Below are 17,790 nucleotides of genomic sequence, written 5' to 3'. Positions count from 1 at the left end.
CAAATATAATAAAAGTTTTCATTATAAAAAAGAAAAAGAAAAAAAAATACCCAGGCTCTTAAAGCAAAGGCCCATTTATTAAGACAGTCATGGGACAAAAAGGTTAGCAAGGGCTCAAGTCCTTTACCATTTGCCCTTCCCTCAGAGCAAGTGGCCCCAAGGTCAGGGATCCATACTTCATGGAACATAGACTTGGTAATATGGCTTAATTTCTACCCAAATCCTCCAATCAGTGACACAACCAGATGTAATTAAGGAAGGCAGTGACCCTCAAACATCATTTTTGCAATTGGGACAGAACCAGAGATCCATGTTCTTAGATATCTTTTCATGTTTCCCACCCTAAGAAATAACCTGTTCAACCTTCACAGTCTCCCCAGGGCGGCTGGGAGGAGCAGGGCTGCACTGGCTAATGCTCTGTGCTCAATAAACAAAAGGAGGGGGCATCCGCCTATGCATGCAAGGCTTCATCTACTTCCTTTAATCCAAACACTACATTCTAAACAGACACATATCCAACTATATGAAGAACACCTTGCTTCTTTCCAGACAAGAGAGTATGGGATTGTTCTAAAAGAAATCCTCCCTTAAAAAAAAAAAAAATCCTATATATTTAAAAGCCTCCACTCCTATTCTTACTGAAGGGAAAAAAAATGGTGCTCTCAAATCAGGACAATGCTCATTTTCACCCACTCCCACCAGGGTAACTGCAGGGACGGATTCCTCTGACCAGGGAAGCAGTGCCCGGGTCATCCATATCAAAACTGGCTGCTTTCCAGGATGCTCCCAGAGCCCACGCCTCTGAGGACCACAGGGCTGGAGTCAAGGGGCCAGAAGAGCCAAGCAGAATGAAGGAGGACACCAGAAAACACCACACTGGGGAGAGGGCACAGCACTAGACCAAAACCTCCTGGCAGAATCCCACTTCCTATCACTGCAGAACTCAGCCTTCTGAATTGCATCCCAACCCAACACCAACTGAGAGGTCGAACTACCTGGCGTGAAAGCTGGGACCAAGGGGTGGATTGTCAACCCACCTCCAAGAGACGACATCTGCAACACCCAGTAAATGCACACATGTGCTACGGTCTTAATCCTCCAAGTCTCATAACATGGGGAAAATATATTTTTGTTCAAATAGCAAACATATAATATGTGACCCTGTAGTCACATACACTGCTGAATGTATAAATTTGGGATTATAAATTTGTTTTAAAAGCAAACTTTCTGAAAGTCAGTTTGGTAAGATACAGCAGGTACTTTTAAATCTGTCAATAAGCTCTGATCTGGTTATTGCATTTCTAGAAATCTATTTTAAAAAAATCCAAAATGCACAAAGATGCTTATCTTAGGATTCTTAAAACACAGAAAAATGGGGAAGAAGCTAAATATTCAACATCAGGAGAATGGATCAGCCAATCAGGAGCCACATCATAAAATATCATACAGTTTCTACAATATTTAAAGGAAATGTAAAATGGAATAGAAGTACTTATGACAGGAGAATACAAAATTTTATGTATGTTATGACCACTGTATGAAGGATGCAAAGAAAACGGCTGGAAGGAAAACATCATTCCATGTAAATAGCTCCTGTCTTGGTGTAATGAGAGATGTGGCTTTTTTCTTCATGTATTTCTCTACTTTAAAATTATTCCGTGATTAGAATGCATTATTTTTATTTTCATAATAAATACAGCAATTTTTAATTATGAAGTTTGAAAGTCAGAGATCACATTGTTTTGCAACAGGCTTCTTCAGGAGGCTGTCTATGAAATGAGAACAGAAAGACAAGGAGAGACGGTGTTCCCAGAGGAAGAAACAGCACCACCAGAAGCAAAGGGAAAGGTTCTTCTGTATAAACACTGAGCACTCCAGTTTGGTTGGCAAATTAACTACAAATTTCCTAGAGGGCTGAAACAGTACAAGACGTGTTCTGTGCTAAATCAGTTTCTGAGCACTTTCCATATCTCAAAGGTCAATTTTCCCACCCACACACAAAAATAAATGAAAGGATGTGTTGTACCTTCCTCCCAAGGGAAACCCTGAATGGGGAGGGGTCCATGAGGTGGAGAAGGAGGGCCTGGTTTCCCTTTAGAACAGAAGGAAGGGAAAGGAAAACACAGCAAAGGAGCGAATGGAAGTTGGAGCAGGAGGACAACACAAAGTGGGTGCTGAACTAAACAAGCGTGGAGAGGTAGAGGGAGAGAACTGGGAGCCAGGTCAGAGACCAGCGACGTGGCAGGGATTGCCATGGGGGAACTCACTGCAGTTGAGGGCTGTGGCTTCAGCTAGTTTTTAACATGCATTGTATGGATAAGGTGGGGCATTTAAGAACCAGATGAAATGGACAAATACTAGCAACTTCTGGATTTAGAAGCAGCAAGGATAGAGGTTGGGCTTCCCTGAAGGGTCAGCAGTAAAGAATCCACCTGCCAAGCAGGAGACTCAGGTTCAATCCCTGGGTCAGGAAGATCCCTTGGAGAAGGAAATGGCAACCCACTCCAGTAATCTAGCCTGGGAAATCTCATGGACAGAGGAGCCTGGTGGGCTACAGTCCATGGAGTCACAAAGAGTCAGACACAACTGAGTGACTGAACGTAAGTATAAGCAAGGAGTTTAGCTGATTTCAAAAGCTCTGCACAAAATGCCTTTCCCCACAAGAAGCTTAAATTGCCTTCATAGGCTGTTGTCTTCACACTGTCTCTAGGAATACGGTGACAAATATTTTCATTCCCACCTTAAATTGAATGGCTTCCCTGATAGGCAAATGGCATATCAAGGACATCAGGCATTATCAGATGTCTCTTGCCTGGCAGATCTCCACATTCCACAGGACTGCTAAGCTCATACCCTTCCAGATACACAGGAGTTTCCCTGTGCTACAAATAAAAGTCCAGGAGAGCTAAGCGACATGCCCCCAAACATAATGCTGGAATAAGTTTAAAACTCAGGCATGTCTGGGTCCAAAGCTGCCTTTTTCTTACCACATTACATCACCTCCAAAAACCGAGGGAGAGAGACCTCAGGTCATGGAGTCTGAAGACACCAGACGGCTGATGGGGATTTACTCATAGAAGAAAGTGATAAGGCAGCTGGTGGAGACATTCTCCCAGGAGACCTCCAGGTGTCGACCATACTGAACTCAGAAACTTGACCATACTAAACACTGTGGAGACAAGACACAGGACTTCCTAGACTGTACTCTTGAACCCAAAGAAACAAATATACACAGCACTGGCTGCAAACTGCTGATGAATACTGACATTTTAGCAAAGACATGCAACCAAGGCCTGTGCCTCATATTAGTCAGTCGGGGTGGAGCTTTCTGTCTGGACATCAATGTTGGTGCTACAGCAAAAAAGGCAAATGACTGACAACATGATTACAACTGTCAGTCTTCCTACAAGGAATTAAACTTGGAACCATTCAGGGAGTGACAATATAGGTGCGGGAGTTAATGGTATCTCAAAACCTCATTCCTAGTATATGTTATTACACTACCAGGAGGTACTTCCGGAAAGGAACAAAAGTTCATCTGTTGTACCAACTAATTTAAATTTTTGAATTCAGGAAATTTTTTTGCAAAAACGAGAGGTTAAAAGGAAAAAATTTTAATGCCCCTAGTTCCTAGCAACTAGTTCCACCACTAAGCAAAATTTAATGGGGATATATTTTCATTTCTGCTTTTGCACCACTTGGGAGGAGCAGTCAGGAATACATTGACTGACAGCTTTCTCACCAGTGGAAAATCTTTGTAAGAGGCTTGCTTTCAAAGTGAGGGTAATAAAAGACGAGCCTAGGGAGCCAGAGGCTGTTTACCAATGACACAGACCCTAAGGCGAGGGCATGAGGCCTGGCTACAAGTGCTGATTCATCAACTGCAAAACATAATATCCAGATTACAGATCTAGGCCTAAAGACTGGGGTTTTGCTTTAAATATTTCCCTTAACAAAACTAATGAGACAAACTGGGGCTCCCCTCAATTCTACCAGGTGCCCCCACTCCCTGTTCTCAACCCCAACAGCTCCACCCCCTAACACACACACACATACACACACAACATGGCTACTTGAGTCATTCATCACCACAAAAGAAGCCCCCCACCCCAATTCCACTGGTTTCACTGTGCTCCCTCTCCTCCACCCTAAGCACACACACACAACTGCTCACACACACTCTTCCTCCTAGAGCCTGGAGCCTCATAGCAGGGCTGCTCCCAAGGCTGTCCTGCTCGACAACAAGGATGACACAGTGCACAACCAGTGGGGGCCATTTAGAAAGACACGGCTCTGGCAGGCATGTCCTGGTTGCATCTTAGCAATGCTGCCTACTCTGTTCAAAATTCACAATCTTGGATATCTTTCCCTCCAACCCTTTGTGATTTCCAAAATGTGAAACCTTACCCAGGACTGTGATCACTGGTAAGGAAGAAAGACAGAGAGAACTAGCCATTCAAAGGCCCTCCTCACTCACTCACTGCTGATGAGCCAGGCTCCAAAACTTGTAATCAGTTAATTCTCATAAGATAAAAGATACTTAGACATGTGTGATCTCTGCTACCTCACTCTTAGATGCAGCACTTGCTTAGGGCAATGGTGTATAGAGTCAGAAAGGCTTGGGACAGGACAGCTGCACCACCTAAAGAGTGGACAGGGAATTTTTAGGTCCATTCATGGATTTCAAACAAGAAAGTGAACCTTGGGTTAGGGCCTTAAGAGAGCACACAGAAGAAAGAGGGCTGTCCACAGAAGAATGGCCTGGACTGAGGCAAGTACACAGGTTAGAGGCCTGAGAGAGGCGAGTTCCAGAAACTTGGAGGAGTAAGAGTCAACAGGACTGCAGAGAATGCAGAGTAGGTGGTGTTGGAGTAGTCCAGGCTTCTGCAGCAGCTTTCTGGGTGAGTGGTGAGGCCATTTACTGGGGAAAGGATGGTCTCTATTTCAGATATAGGCCCTGAGAAATTTCTATTAGACAACCAGAGCAATAGGAGCTGGCACTTAGCAGGGAATTCCTGGGCTAGAAAAACATATTTTGGAAACATTAGCATAAACACTGTAATTGACGATTTAGGCATGAATGAGATTTCTCATGATCGTCCAGAGAATGAGAAGAGGATGAAGTGCTCAACCAAGGGGAGAAGACATAAACATGAAAGGTGCAAGACAAAGTGTGGAAGGGGATGATGCTGACTTGAAACAATCACTGACCTTCAGTGTTTCAGTTTTCCTACACACAAAAGAAAGGTGAAAAGAAAGCTCCTACCATCTTCATTTACTTCACACATGACCTTTAATAAACCACTTGACTTCTCAACCTTAGTTTGCATTTTGTAGAGTAATGATATTTACAAGGTTCCTGTGGGGGAACAAGTAGGGCACAACAATTGAAAGGGTGAGCAGCAAACTACGGGTGCAGGTGAGATCCAGCTCTCATGGGTGGGAGTGCCATCTTGGTTCAGTGTATTGTTCTAGGCGGCTCTTTCCCTAAGTGTCCAAGTGTCAAAAGCTCTCCAGGTGTGAGCTCCTCATTTCCCTGCCCCACACTTCATTATTAGAGTTGTAGTGGCCCATTATTTTCACAGCAGTGGCATGCCTTTGGCTGACAACATTTCTTTAGGATGAGTTTTAAAAAGAAAACCAAGTTTCACTCATATAATTTCTACCTACAAAGGCCTTTCAAGGATCATAATCCTACTGACTTAAAAGACTGCTTGGGACTTCCCTGATGGTCCAGAGGTTAATACTCTGCTTCTACGGCAGGGGTCATGTGTTCAATCCCTGGTCGAGGAACTAAGATCCCATAGGCCACACAGCCAAAATAAAAAGACTGCTTGTACTAGAAATACTTCAATGAGTTCTACTAATGAAAATATAAGACAGAAAATAAATACAGATTAGTGAGTAATGCCAAATGGTTCATAAACCAAAACCTACTTGCTTGTTTTATGTGTTCTAAGACATTTTCCAACAGATTTGCATAATTTGTACATGGCAATGACAATGTGTATGTGTGCCCACGGCCTCCCAGCTCACCTGTGCAGGGACCAACCAGTCACATTTATGAAGCACAAGGCACTCGCCTGGAACCTCTGCAGCCTGCTTCTGAGTCCTCCACTCTCACAGAGCCTGTCAAGTCTCCTTAAACTTGCCCTGACCCACTTTGGCACAGGGCACCAGGCCAAACAGATTGGGCCCCTGACTGCAGCCTACCTAGTGAGGTAGGTAAGGGTTTGGTGGGGGTTGGTGAGGCAGCCCAGCAGAAGATGTGATTCAAAGGCCACAAAGACAGCCCAGTGAGGTCACTGGTTCCTGAGTCGCCTTCCAGATCTTAAGCTTCTTTATCCATTTCTGGATTCCATGAACCAAAATCCTCATCTTCCCCATTTCCACATTCTATTTAAAATAAAGACACATCACTTAAGGTAACATGACTGAATTTCTCAGACTTTAAGAATGGAAAAGCCCTACATGTGAACCATCCACCAAGAACTCATTCCATGTCAGGCCACCCAGGAACTGCAGAGAAGAAAACATTATTATTATATGCATGTAAACACTTAGGGGAGGGGAACCACAGTATTTAAGAACACAGACTCTGAAGTCAGTCTAAAGAGGTTGGAATCCTGGCTCCAGCTAGAAAACCTTGGACAAGCTTCTTAATCTCCTGTGCCTCATTTGGTTCACCTAAAAAATGGACATAATGCAGCAGTAAACTAAGAGAAGTGTTGTAGAGATGAAACGTCAAGTGTTTAGCAGGATATCAGCAAGATGGTCGAATAGGTGGTGCCAAGCTCACATCTCCCACACAAAGAGCAACCTGGCATCCCTCAACAGACAAAAGGGGCTTCTTGGGAGTTTTGGGATCCATGTATAAAGTTGCAAAACCCTGATAAGCCCAAGACCAAGAAGATTTGCTTGGAGAAGCAGGCTTGCTGACAGTGGCCCTGGCTACAGACCAAAAACAGCCCTTTCCCCCACAGACTCGGCTCTGGCCCAGCCTGGCCATGGTGCACACAGACAAGCTGCCAAGGGACCAGGAGATGTCACACACATTCATGCCTCTGTTAATAGGACTTCCAATTTCAGACCCAACTGCAGGCTTGAGGCAGTCCTGTGACCTGGCCCCAGCCCCACTCTAAGGTGGTTTGGAAAGATGGTAACAATGATCCTGTGTACGAGACAGCAAAAGAGACACTGATGTATAGAACAGTCTTATGGACTCTGTGGGAGAGGGAGAGGGTGGGAAGATTTGGAGAATGGCATTGAAACATGTAAAATATCATGTATGAAACGAGTTGCCAGTCCAGGTTCGATGCACGATACTGGATGCTTGGGGCTGGTGCACTGGGACGACCCAGAGGAATGGTATGGGGAGGGAGGGGGGAGGAGGGTTCAAGATGGGGAACACATGTATACCTGTGGCAGATTCATTTTGATGTGTGGCAAAACTAATACAATTATGTAAAGTTTAAAAATAAAATAAAATTAATTAAAAAAAAAATAATAAAGTGGTTTGGAGTCACTCCTGCTGGCCCAGGGACCCAGGAACACCAGTCTTTGCCCCTGAGGAGGAAATGGCAACCCACTCCAGTATTCTCTCCTGGGAAATCCCAAGGCCAGAGTAGCCTGGTGGGCTACATGTGAGTGAGTCCATGGGCTCACAAAGAATTGGATGTGACTGAGCACCCACCACCAAAACCATTATGTGTGTGAATGAAGGTATAGCTAAACCAGATGCTTACTTCCCAAAATAACAAGTCAATAATAAATATATAACAACAAAATCAATCAAAAACTTTAGGAGAAGCATTCTATTTAAGTTATAGACTTAAATATTTTAAGAAATTCCTATCAGTGTTGAAAATAGCACGTCTGCTGACTTCAGTCCCAGCTGTAGATGCTCAAGGGCCCTACCACTTGATTCCAAGCCCAACTTGCCAGTTGGGATGATCCAGAGGCAATACTTCCCACTCAGGAAACCAGTGTAAGACACACTGGTCTGAACCCCTAGTGGCAGGTCTGCTGACCTCAGTTCTGATGGTAAATCCTGAAGCAGCCCTGTGACATTTTAACCCCACTCTGCACTCTGGTCCCAGAGGCAGTGCTGCCCACCCAGAGACCTGGTGGGAGAATGCTCAGGGACGCAGTGGATACCACACTATCCATGACCCTGGTAAAGGGCCTTTCAACTGTGGACCTAGATATGGCACCATGACTAGGCTATTCAACCATAGTCCTGCGGGCAGTCCCAGCACCCAGGGAACAGACAGGATTCAAACCACTTGCATCCCCAATTATATACCTGCCAAAGGTGGACACAACTGAGGACCCAGCAGCAGCCAAGAGACCAGGCTCTAACCCTGCTCAAAGTTAATCTGTGATGCAGTTCCATCAGCCTGAGGACAGAGCAGCAGAAGGCCTTAATCTACTAAAGCCAGCCTGTGAAGACAGGAAATGGTGTTTGCTTCTTTAAATGCACAGACATCAACACAAGGCTACATGAATCAGGCAAACATGACCCACCATAGGAAACTAATAAAGCCTCAGTAGCTAAACACAAAGAACCGGAAATCTATGACTTGCTTCACAAAGAATTCAAAGTGATTGTCTTAAGGAAGTTCAGCAAGCTACAAGAGAACACAGGTAGACAACTCTATAAAATCAAGATAAAAATACACCAACAAGAAGAGAACTTCAACAAAAAGATAGAAATCATTAAAAAAGACCCAGACAGACATTCTGGAGCTAAGGAACACAATGAATGAAATGAAAAATCCAATATATTTCTTCAACACTACTTTACCAAGAAGAAGAAAGAATCTGTGAAATTATCCAGTGGGGTTGGGCAGGGGGAGGTGAGAATGAAATACAGTGAAGAAAGCCCATGGGATTTAAGGGACACCATTAAGCAGATCAATAGATGCACTATGGGACTTTGCAGAGGAGAAAAAATTAGAGGCAGAAACTTTCTTTAAAGAAATAATGGCTGAAACTTTTCCAAATCTTGAGAGCGATAAGCCCATCCAGATTCCTGAAACTCAAAGGTCTCCAAAATATCAACCCAAATCCTCAAAGGATCAACCCAAAGAATGTTACACAGAAATATAATTATCAACATCCAAAGACAAAATTTTAAAAGCAGCAAGAGAAAAACAGGATTTATGATATATCAGGGAACCCCTACAAGGCTATAAGTGGATTTCTCAGCAAAACACTTACAATCCAGGAGACAGTAGGATAATACATTCAAACTGACAAAAGAAAAAAAATGACCAATGGAGAATACTATATTCAGCAAAGCTGCCCTTCAGAAATGACGATAAGACAAAGACTTTCTCAAACAAACAAAATCTGATGGAATCATCACCACTAGACCAATCTTACAAGAAAAGCTAAGGGGAATTTTTCAAGTTAAAATGAAAGCAGGCTAACATGTAACATGAAAACATACAAAGTATAAAACTCACTGGTAAAGGTAAACACATAATCAAATTCAGAATAATATGCAATGCTGATGGGTAAATAATGTTCAACTCTAGTATAAAAAAGTAAACACAAAAATATTAAAAATAAATACACTACAATAATTTGTTAGTGGATATACAATATAAAAAGAAGTGTGACATCAATAGCATAAAATGTGTGGGGTAGTAAAAGTGCAGAAAGCAATGAAGGTAAGTTACTGGCTTAAAATAGACTGCTATAAGACATTTTATGTAAATCTCATGGTAATCACCAAGAAAAAACTTACAGCAGATGCACAAAAGCTTAAAATGATTCAAAGCATGTGTATGAACTCAATTGCTCAGTTGTGTTTGACTGTTTGTAACCCCATGGACTGCAGCCTGCCAAGCTCCTCTGTCTATGAAATTTTCCAGGCAAGAATACTGGAGTGGCAAGTTGCCACTTCCTATTCCAGGGGCTCTTCCTAACCCTGGGATCAAACCTACAGTCCTTGTACTTCCTGCAATGGCAAGTGGATTCTTTACCACTGCGCCACCTGGGAAGCCCAATTCAAAGTGTACCACTACAAATCCAAAGGAAGAAAAGCAAAAAAGGACACAGAAACTTGAAAAAAGAAGTCACAAAATAATGAACCAAATGGCAAAAGTTCTTTTGCCATTTAGTTCATAATCACTTTAGAAATAGATGAAAGTATCCAATCAAAAAAACAGAATGGCTAAAGAAACTCAAGCTTTAAAGGCACACATAGACTCAAAAAGATGGAAAAAGATAATCTATGCAAATGATAACAAAAAAAAGAGCAGGGGTGACTGTATAGCTGTCCCACTGCACCAGTGTTGAACAGTGAGAGTCCACTTTTACACAGATGTTTTGTGATAAATATGTACTCCAGTATTACATGATTCAGTTGGTTGAACTTGTGAATGCAGAATCTTGAATACAAAGGGCTCACTATAATGTTGCATACAAATTTTCAAATGCTTGGGCAGTTGACACCCCTAACTCCCACTGTTCAGGGGTCAATTATTCTTATATTAGACAAAACTGACCTTAAGTTAAAACTGTCAAAAGAAACAAAGAAGGTCATTACATAGTGATAAAAGGCCAGTTCAACAGGAAGCTATAATAGTTATAAATATGTATTTACCCAAGATCAAAGCATCTAAATACATAAAGAAAATATTGTCAGATCTAAAGAGAGAAATACACAGCAATACAATAAAAATATGAGAGTTCAATATCCACTCTCAAAATGGATAAATCATCAGAAAATACCAATAAGGAGACAACAGAACTGAACAACACTATGGAATCAAATAGACCAAATAGACATATATAGAACTTTGCATCAACAGAAGAACACACATACTTCTCAAGTACACACTGAAAATTCTGCAAGATTATATTAGTTCACAAAACAGGTCATAAAGATTTCCAACAAATCAAAGTATCACAAGTTCAAACCCCTAAATGTAAGAGCTAAAACTGTAAAACCCATAGAAGAAAACATATGGGAAAAAGCTCTTTGACCTGAGTCTTTGCAGTATGATACCAAAAGCAGAGACAATAAAATAAAAAATAAACAAATGTGACTACATCTAACTAAATAACTTCCACACAGCAAAGGAAACAATCAAAGTGAAAAGAGTGGTAGACAATACTTGTAAACCATACATCTGATAAGGAACTAATATCTAAAATATACAATGAACTCATTAACAAAAAAATGAAACACAAAAAACAATAAATAACCCAATAAAAATAGGCAAAGTACCTGAAAATATGTTTCCCCAAAGAAGATATATTCTCCCCTGTAGCTCAAACAGTAAGGATCTGCCTGCAACACAAGATATCCACCTTCAATCCCTGGGTCAGGAAGATCCTCTGGAGAAGGGAATGATACTCTACTCCAGTATTCTTGCCTGGAGAATATAATGGACAGAGGAGCCTGGGATACAGTGTGGGATAACAAAGAGTCAGATATGAGTGAGTGACTTAAGCAAAAGAAGACATACAGATGGTCAACAGACACATGAAAAACTGCTCAACATAACTATCAGTTCAGTTCAGTCACTCAGTGGTGTCTGACTCTTTGTGACCCCATGGATTGCAGCACGCCAGGCTTTCCTGTTCATCACCAACTCAGGAGCTTGCTCAAATTCATGTCCATCGAGTCAGTGATGCCATCCAACCATCTCATCCTCTGTCATCCCCTTCTCCTCCCACCTTCAATCTCTCCCAGCATCAGGGTCTTTTCCAGTGAGTCAGTTCTTCACATCAGGTGGCCAAAGTATTGGAGTTTCAGCTTCAGCATCAGTCCTTCCAATGAATATTTAGGACTGATTTCTTTTAGGATTGACTGGTTTGATCTTGCAGTCCAAGGGACTCTCAAGAGTCTCCTCCAACACCACAGTTCAAAAGCATCAATTCTTCAGTGCTGAGCTTTCTTTACAGCCCAACTCACACATCCATACATGACTACTGGAAAAAACATAGCTCTGACTAGATGGAGCTTTGTCGGCAAAGTAAGGTCTCTGCTTTTTAGTCTAGGTTGGTCATAGCTTTCTTCCAAGGAACAGGCATCTTGTAATTTCATGGCTGCAATCACCAGCTGCGGTGATTTTGGAGCCCAAGAAAATAAAGTCTCTATTTCCACTGTTTCCCCATCTATTTGCCATGAAGTGATGGGACTGGATGTCATGATCTTCATTTTTTGAATATTGAGTTTTAGGCTAGCTTTTTCACTCTCCTTTTTCACTTTCATCAAGAGGTTCTTCAGTTCCTCTTCACTTTCTGACATAATGGTGGTATCATCTGTGTGTCTGAGGTTATTGATATTCCTTCTGGCAATCTTGATTCCAGCTTGTGCTTCATCCAGCCTGGCATTTAACTTGATGTATTTGCATATAAGTTAAATAAGCAGGGTGACAATATACAGCCTTGATGTATTCCTTTCTCAATTTGGAACCTGTCTGTTGTTCCATGTCTCATTCTGTTTCTTCTTGACCTGCATACAGATTTCTCAGGAGGCAGGTAATTCCCATGTCTTTAAGAATTTTCCACAGTTTGTTGTGATCTACACAATCAAAGGCTTTGGTGTAATCAATAAAGCAGAAGTAGACGTTTTTCTGTAATTCTCTTGTTTTTTTGATGATCCAGAGGATGTTGGCAATTTGATCTCTGCTTCTTCTGTCTTTCTAAATCCATCGTGAACATCTGGAAGCTCACGGTTCACATACTGTTGAAGCCTAGCGTGGAGAACTTTGAGCATTACTTTGCTAGCGTGTGAGATGAGTGCAATTGTGCAGTAGTTTGAACGTTCTTTGGCACTGAACTTCTTTTGGATTGGAATGAAAACTGACCTTTTCCAGTCCTGTGGCCACTACTGAGTTTTCCAAATTTGCTGGCATATTGAGTGCAGCACTTTTACAGCATCATCTTTTAGGATCTGAAATAGCTCAATGGAATTCCATCAACTCCACTAGCTTTGTTCATAGTGATGCTTCCTAAGACCCACTTGACTTCGTGTTCCAGGATGTCTAGCTCCAGGTGAGTTATCGCACAATTGTGGTTATCTGGGTCATTAAGATCTTTTTTGTATAGTTCTTCTGTGTGTTCCTGCCACCTCTTCTTAATATCTTCTGCATCTGTTGGGTCCATACTGTTCCTATCCGTTATTGTGCCTATCTTTTCATGAAATGTTCCCTTGGTATCTCTAATTTTCTTGAAGAGATCTCTAGTCTTTCCCATTCTATTGTTTTCCTCTATTTCTTTGCATTGATCACCGAGGAAGGCTTTCTTATCTCTCCTTGCTATTCTTTGGAACTGTGCATTCAGATGAGTGTATCTTTCTTTTTCTCCTTTGCCTTTAGCTTCTCTTCTTTTCTCAGTTATTTGTAAGGCCTCCTCAAACAACCATTTTGCCCTTTTGCATTTCTTTTTCTTGGGGATGGTCTTTAATCACTGCCTCCTGTACAATGTCCCAAACCTCCATCCATAGGTCTTCAGGCACTCTATTAGATCTAATCCCTTGAATCTTTGTTACTTCCACTGTATAATCATAAGGGAATTGATTTAGGTCATACCTGAATGGTCTAGTGGTTTTCCCTACTTTCTTCAATTTAAGTCTGAATGTTGCTATAACGAGCTCATGATCTGAGCCACAGTCAGCAGAAGTATAAAACTTCTCCATCTTTCGCTGCAAAGAATATAATCAATCTGATTTAGGTATTGACCATCCAGTGATGTCCATGTGTAGAGTCATCTTTGTGTTGTTGGAAGAGGGTGTTTGCTATGACCAGTGCATTCTCTTGGCAAAACTCTGTTAGCTTTTTCCCTGCTTCATTTTGTATTCCAAGGCCAAATTTGCCTGTTACTCCAAGTATCTCTTGACTTCCTACTTTTGCATTCCAGAGGCCTGTGATGAAAAGGACATCTTTTTTGGGTGCTAGTTCTAGAAGGTCTTGTAGGTCTTCACAGAACCATTGAACTTCAGCTTCTTCAGGATTACTGGTTGGGGCATAGGCCTGGATTACTGTGATATTGATTGGTTTGCCTTGGAAATGAACAGAGACCATTCTGTCATTTTTGAGATTACACCCAAGTACTGCATTTCGGACTCCTTTGTTAAGGAGGCTATGCATGGCTACTCCATTTATTCTAAGGGATTCTTGCCTGCAGTAGTAGATACAATGTTCATCTGAATTAAATACGCCCATTCCAGTCCATTTTAGCTCACTGATTCCTAAAATATTGATGTTCACTCTTGCTGTCTCCTGCTTGGCCACTTCTAATTTACCTTGATTCATGGATCTAATATTCCAGGTTGCTATGCAATATTGCTCTTTACAGCATCAGACTTTACTTCCATCACCAGTCACATCCACAGCTGGATGTTGTTTTTGCTTTGGCTCCATCTCTTCATTCTGGAGTTATTATTAGGGAAATGTAAATCAAAACCACAATGACATATCACCTCACATATGTTTTAATGGCTGCTATCAAAAACATAAGAGAATAAGTGTTGGCAAGGATGTAGAGCAAAGAGAACACTTGTACACTTTTCATGAAAATATAAACTGGTATGGCCATTATGAAAACAGTATGGAGATTCCGCAACAAATTAAGAATAGAGCTGCCATATGATTCAACAATCCTATATCTGGCTACAAATCCAAAGGAAATAAATCACTATCTTGAAGGGATATCTGAACCCTCATGTTCACTGCAGTAAAATCTGCAATAGCTAAGATAAGGAAACAACCCTAGTGTACATCAACGGAAGAATAAAGAAAAAATATGTACATATATAATATTAATATGTTACACAGTATATGTAACATATTATATATAATACATATTTAGGTGGAATAAAATTCCATATAGTAATTTACATTCTATGTATTTACATATATGTATATTTATTTAAATAAATATATGTGTTAAACAAAGTTATTTAAATTTATTTAAAATATACAACATTTATGTATAATGGATTATTCAATCTTAAAAAAGAATATTTTGTCATTTAACATCTACATGAACCTGGAGGACACTATGCTAAGTGCAATAAGACAACTCACAAACATAAATACTACATAATCTTACTTATATGTGGAATCTAAGAAAGTCAAACTCATAAAAGCAGAGAGTAGAATGGTGGTTGCAAGAGTTGAGAGGATGGGGAAATGAAAAGGTGTTGGTAAGGGTATAAAAGTTCAGTTACACAGGATGCTTAAGTTCTGGAGATCTAATATACAGCATGGTGACTGAAGCTAGTAAAATTGTACTTGAAATTTTCTTAAGAGAGTTGATCTTAAGTGTTCTTACCACACACACACAAGGTAACATGAGGTAATAAAGTGTCAGTGAACTTGACTGTGGTGATCATTTCACAAATATACACATATCACATCATCATATTATACTGCTTAAATATATATCATTTTAATTTGTCAAATTTACCTCAGTAAAGCTGAAAGAAAAGAGAACAAGAAAATTTGAAAGTATCAAAAAAAATTTTTTAAATAGTCTTTGACACATAGTAAAAACACAGTAAGTACCAGTTACCACATCATCACCATCATCACTTATAAATCAGAGAAAGTAAGTAATGTTGGAGAGTTTAAAAAATACTCAAATGTAAGATGTTTCAAAAAGTAGTTAATACCACATGCTAACAAATTTTCTATATGTGTTTATATCTGAATCACTGGCTAGATTTTTGACTTGAAAATGCTGATCCAATACCATCCTCATCTAAACTGTTTCACATTGAGAAATATTGGGTGGGGAGTGAGGGGAACAAGTCATACTGCTGGGCCAGAACAGAAAAAAATACATCTAAGTCCTCACAGAGAGCTGTGGAAGTTGATTTATTTGCATAACATGAAGGATTGCTACAACCCATAATGCAACCACAAAGACAGAACCCTGTTTACTCAGAATTATCAAGGCAAGAATGCTGATGTGGTTTGCCATTACCTTCTCCAGTGGATGAAATCTACAACTGATGCTTTTGAACTGTGGTGTTTGAGAGTCCCTTGGACAGCAAGATCAAACCAGTCAGTCCTAAAGGAAATTAATCCTGAATATTCATTGGAAGGGCTGATGCTGAAGCTGAAGCTCCAATACTTTAGCCACCTGATGCGAAAAGCTGACTCATTAGAAAAGACCCTGATGCTGGGAAAGATTGAAGGCAGGAGGAGAAGGGTACGACAGAGGATGAGATGGTTGGATGGCTCCAGGAGATGGTCAAGGACAGGGAAGCCTGGCATGCTGCAGTCCATGGGATCTCAACGAGTAGGACATGACTGAGCAACTGAACACCACCACCACTTAGGGTTGAAAGCATTCTAATCAATATACAGTCTAATTAAAGGACTCTAATTAGAGGCACACAAGAGAATCCTATTATTTTTTCAAATGTTTACTTTAAACTTTCCCCAGAGAAATAAATGTAAACTCATACAAATTATGTGAGTGTTTCATACCTGCTAACTTGTTTCCTTGTACAAAGCCTCATGGGAGGTTTCTGCTATCATCAGTGGATGGGCCCTGACACCTGTAAATGCTCTGCTAATGTCAATTCCAACCATCTCTGCTCAGTCTCCCAGGAGCCACGATTTCCCTGGACAGAGACAGTGTGACTGTGCATTGCACCTCCCACCTTCACCCACATAGCCACTCATTCTTTCACTCCAGCCCCCTTGTAGCCAATGACCCCAGAGAGTAAGGATTTCAGACCATGGCCTAAAACACAGTAGGTTAAAAGGACAACACCAGACGCTGGCATCACTGGTGAACCTGACTATCAAAGAAAGAGCTGTTTTAGTGTCCTAAGACCTTTTCAGCAAAGATAGTGCAAACTTGCTAAAAATTAGAGGAGAAAGCAAAGGGAAGGTTAATGTTCAAGCTCAGAGAGGAGCTGGCTTCATTGAAAAGCTTTACACCACTTTAAGTTTCCTTCTGAAGACTTAACATTTGTGCTCAAAGTATTAATACACTGACAACTTAAGGCAGGTGGATGTTAGGTGTTAAGTAGATAGTAAAAGTTTCCTTTATTCTGGTTCCCTCACCACTTTGAGATGGTGGTTTCAATGAGATTCTGAGCCAGCTACCAAAAATAGAACTAGACACACTGTTGTAGCCTGGTGGAGCAGAGACCAGAACCTGCCTCATGACTCAAGGGTAAGGCAAACTGCGCCCTCGTGACTGTCCTAGTAAGCATGCCGAACGGGACATTCTTCGGGCCGGACACGCTCGCTGCTCCACTTCACTGCCTACCCCTGCGTCCATCCCCATGGAAACAAAACAAGATATTCCTGATCAACAGCAGAGCCTTAACTTTACTCCCCTTTTACGGTGTGCTAATCAAGCTCCCTAGTATAGCTATTCCCTAATAGTCTCATGTGACTTCTGCCAATAAAAGTGTGGGCTGAAAGACCCATTTTGTCCTCCTGCCATGGAGAGCAGGAGGGCCCCCTGACTCCCCACTTGCCAAATTATATGTGTCTGTGTTTTCATTATATGCTCGACCCCGTTTCAGGTCTTTCTCACCCACTTTGCTAGATCAACACACAACTGAATTCTGATCAAAAGGGTGGGAGTGAAATAAAATAAAATAAATAAACCTATCTATACTCTTGGCAGTTTCATGAAATACATCAATAGCAGATCATGGTGACACTTGGAAAGGGACCAGACAGAGGCCTAGTGAAGAGGCTGACCCCTCCAGTCCTATGAGAGAAGCATGATGAAGTCTAGAAGAACAGCCACTGCCCACAGAGCTGACCACATGGCAGCCTGACCAGACATCTCAGT

At 41.3% G+C, this 17,790-nt stretch overlaps 1 protein-coding gene across 1 annotated transcript in view; it reads right to left on the bottom strand.

The window, feature by feature from the left end:
• VOPP1 (VOPP1 WW domain binding protein) overlaps positions 1–17,790 on the bottom strand; it is a 170,559-nt gene that overhangs the window by 135,703 nt on the left and 17,066 nt on the right. The gene's annotated exons all lie outside the window — the stretch shown is intronic.

Source organism: Bubalus kerabau, chromosome 20 (assembly GCF_029407905.1).
Source record: "Bubalus kerabau isolate K-KA32 ecotype Philippines breed swamp buffalo chromosome 20, PCC_UOA_SB_1v2, whole genome shotgun sequence".
Taxonomy (NCBI): Eukaryota; Metazoa; Chordata; class Mammalia; order Artiodactyla; family Bovidae; genus Bubalus; species Bubalus kerabau.
Note: the sequence above shows the minus strand (reverse complement) of the source record. Positions and strands in the feature narration are given on the sequence as shown.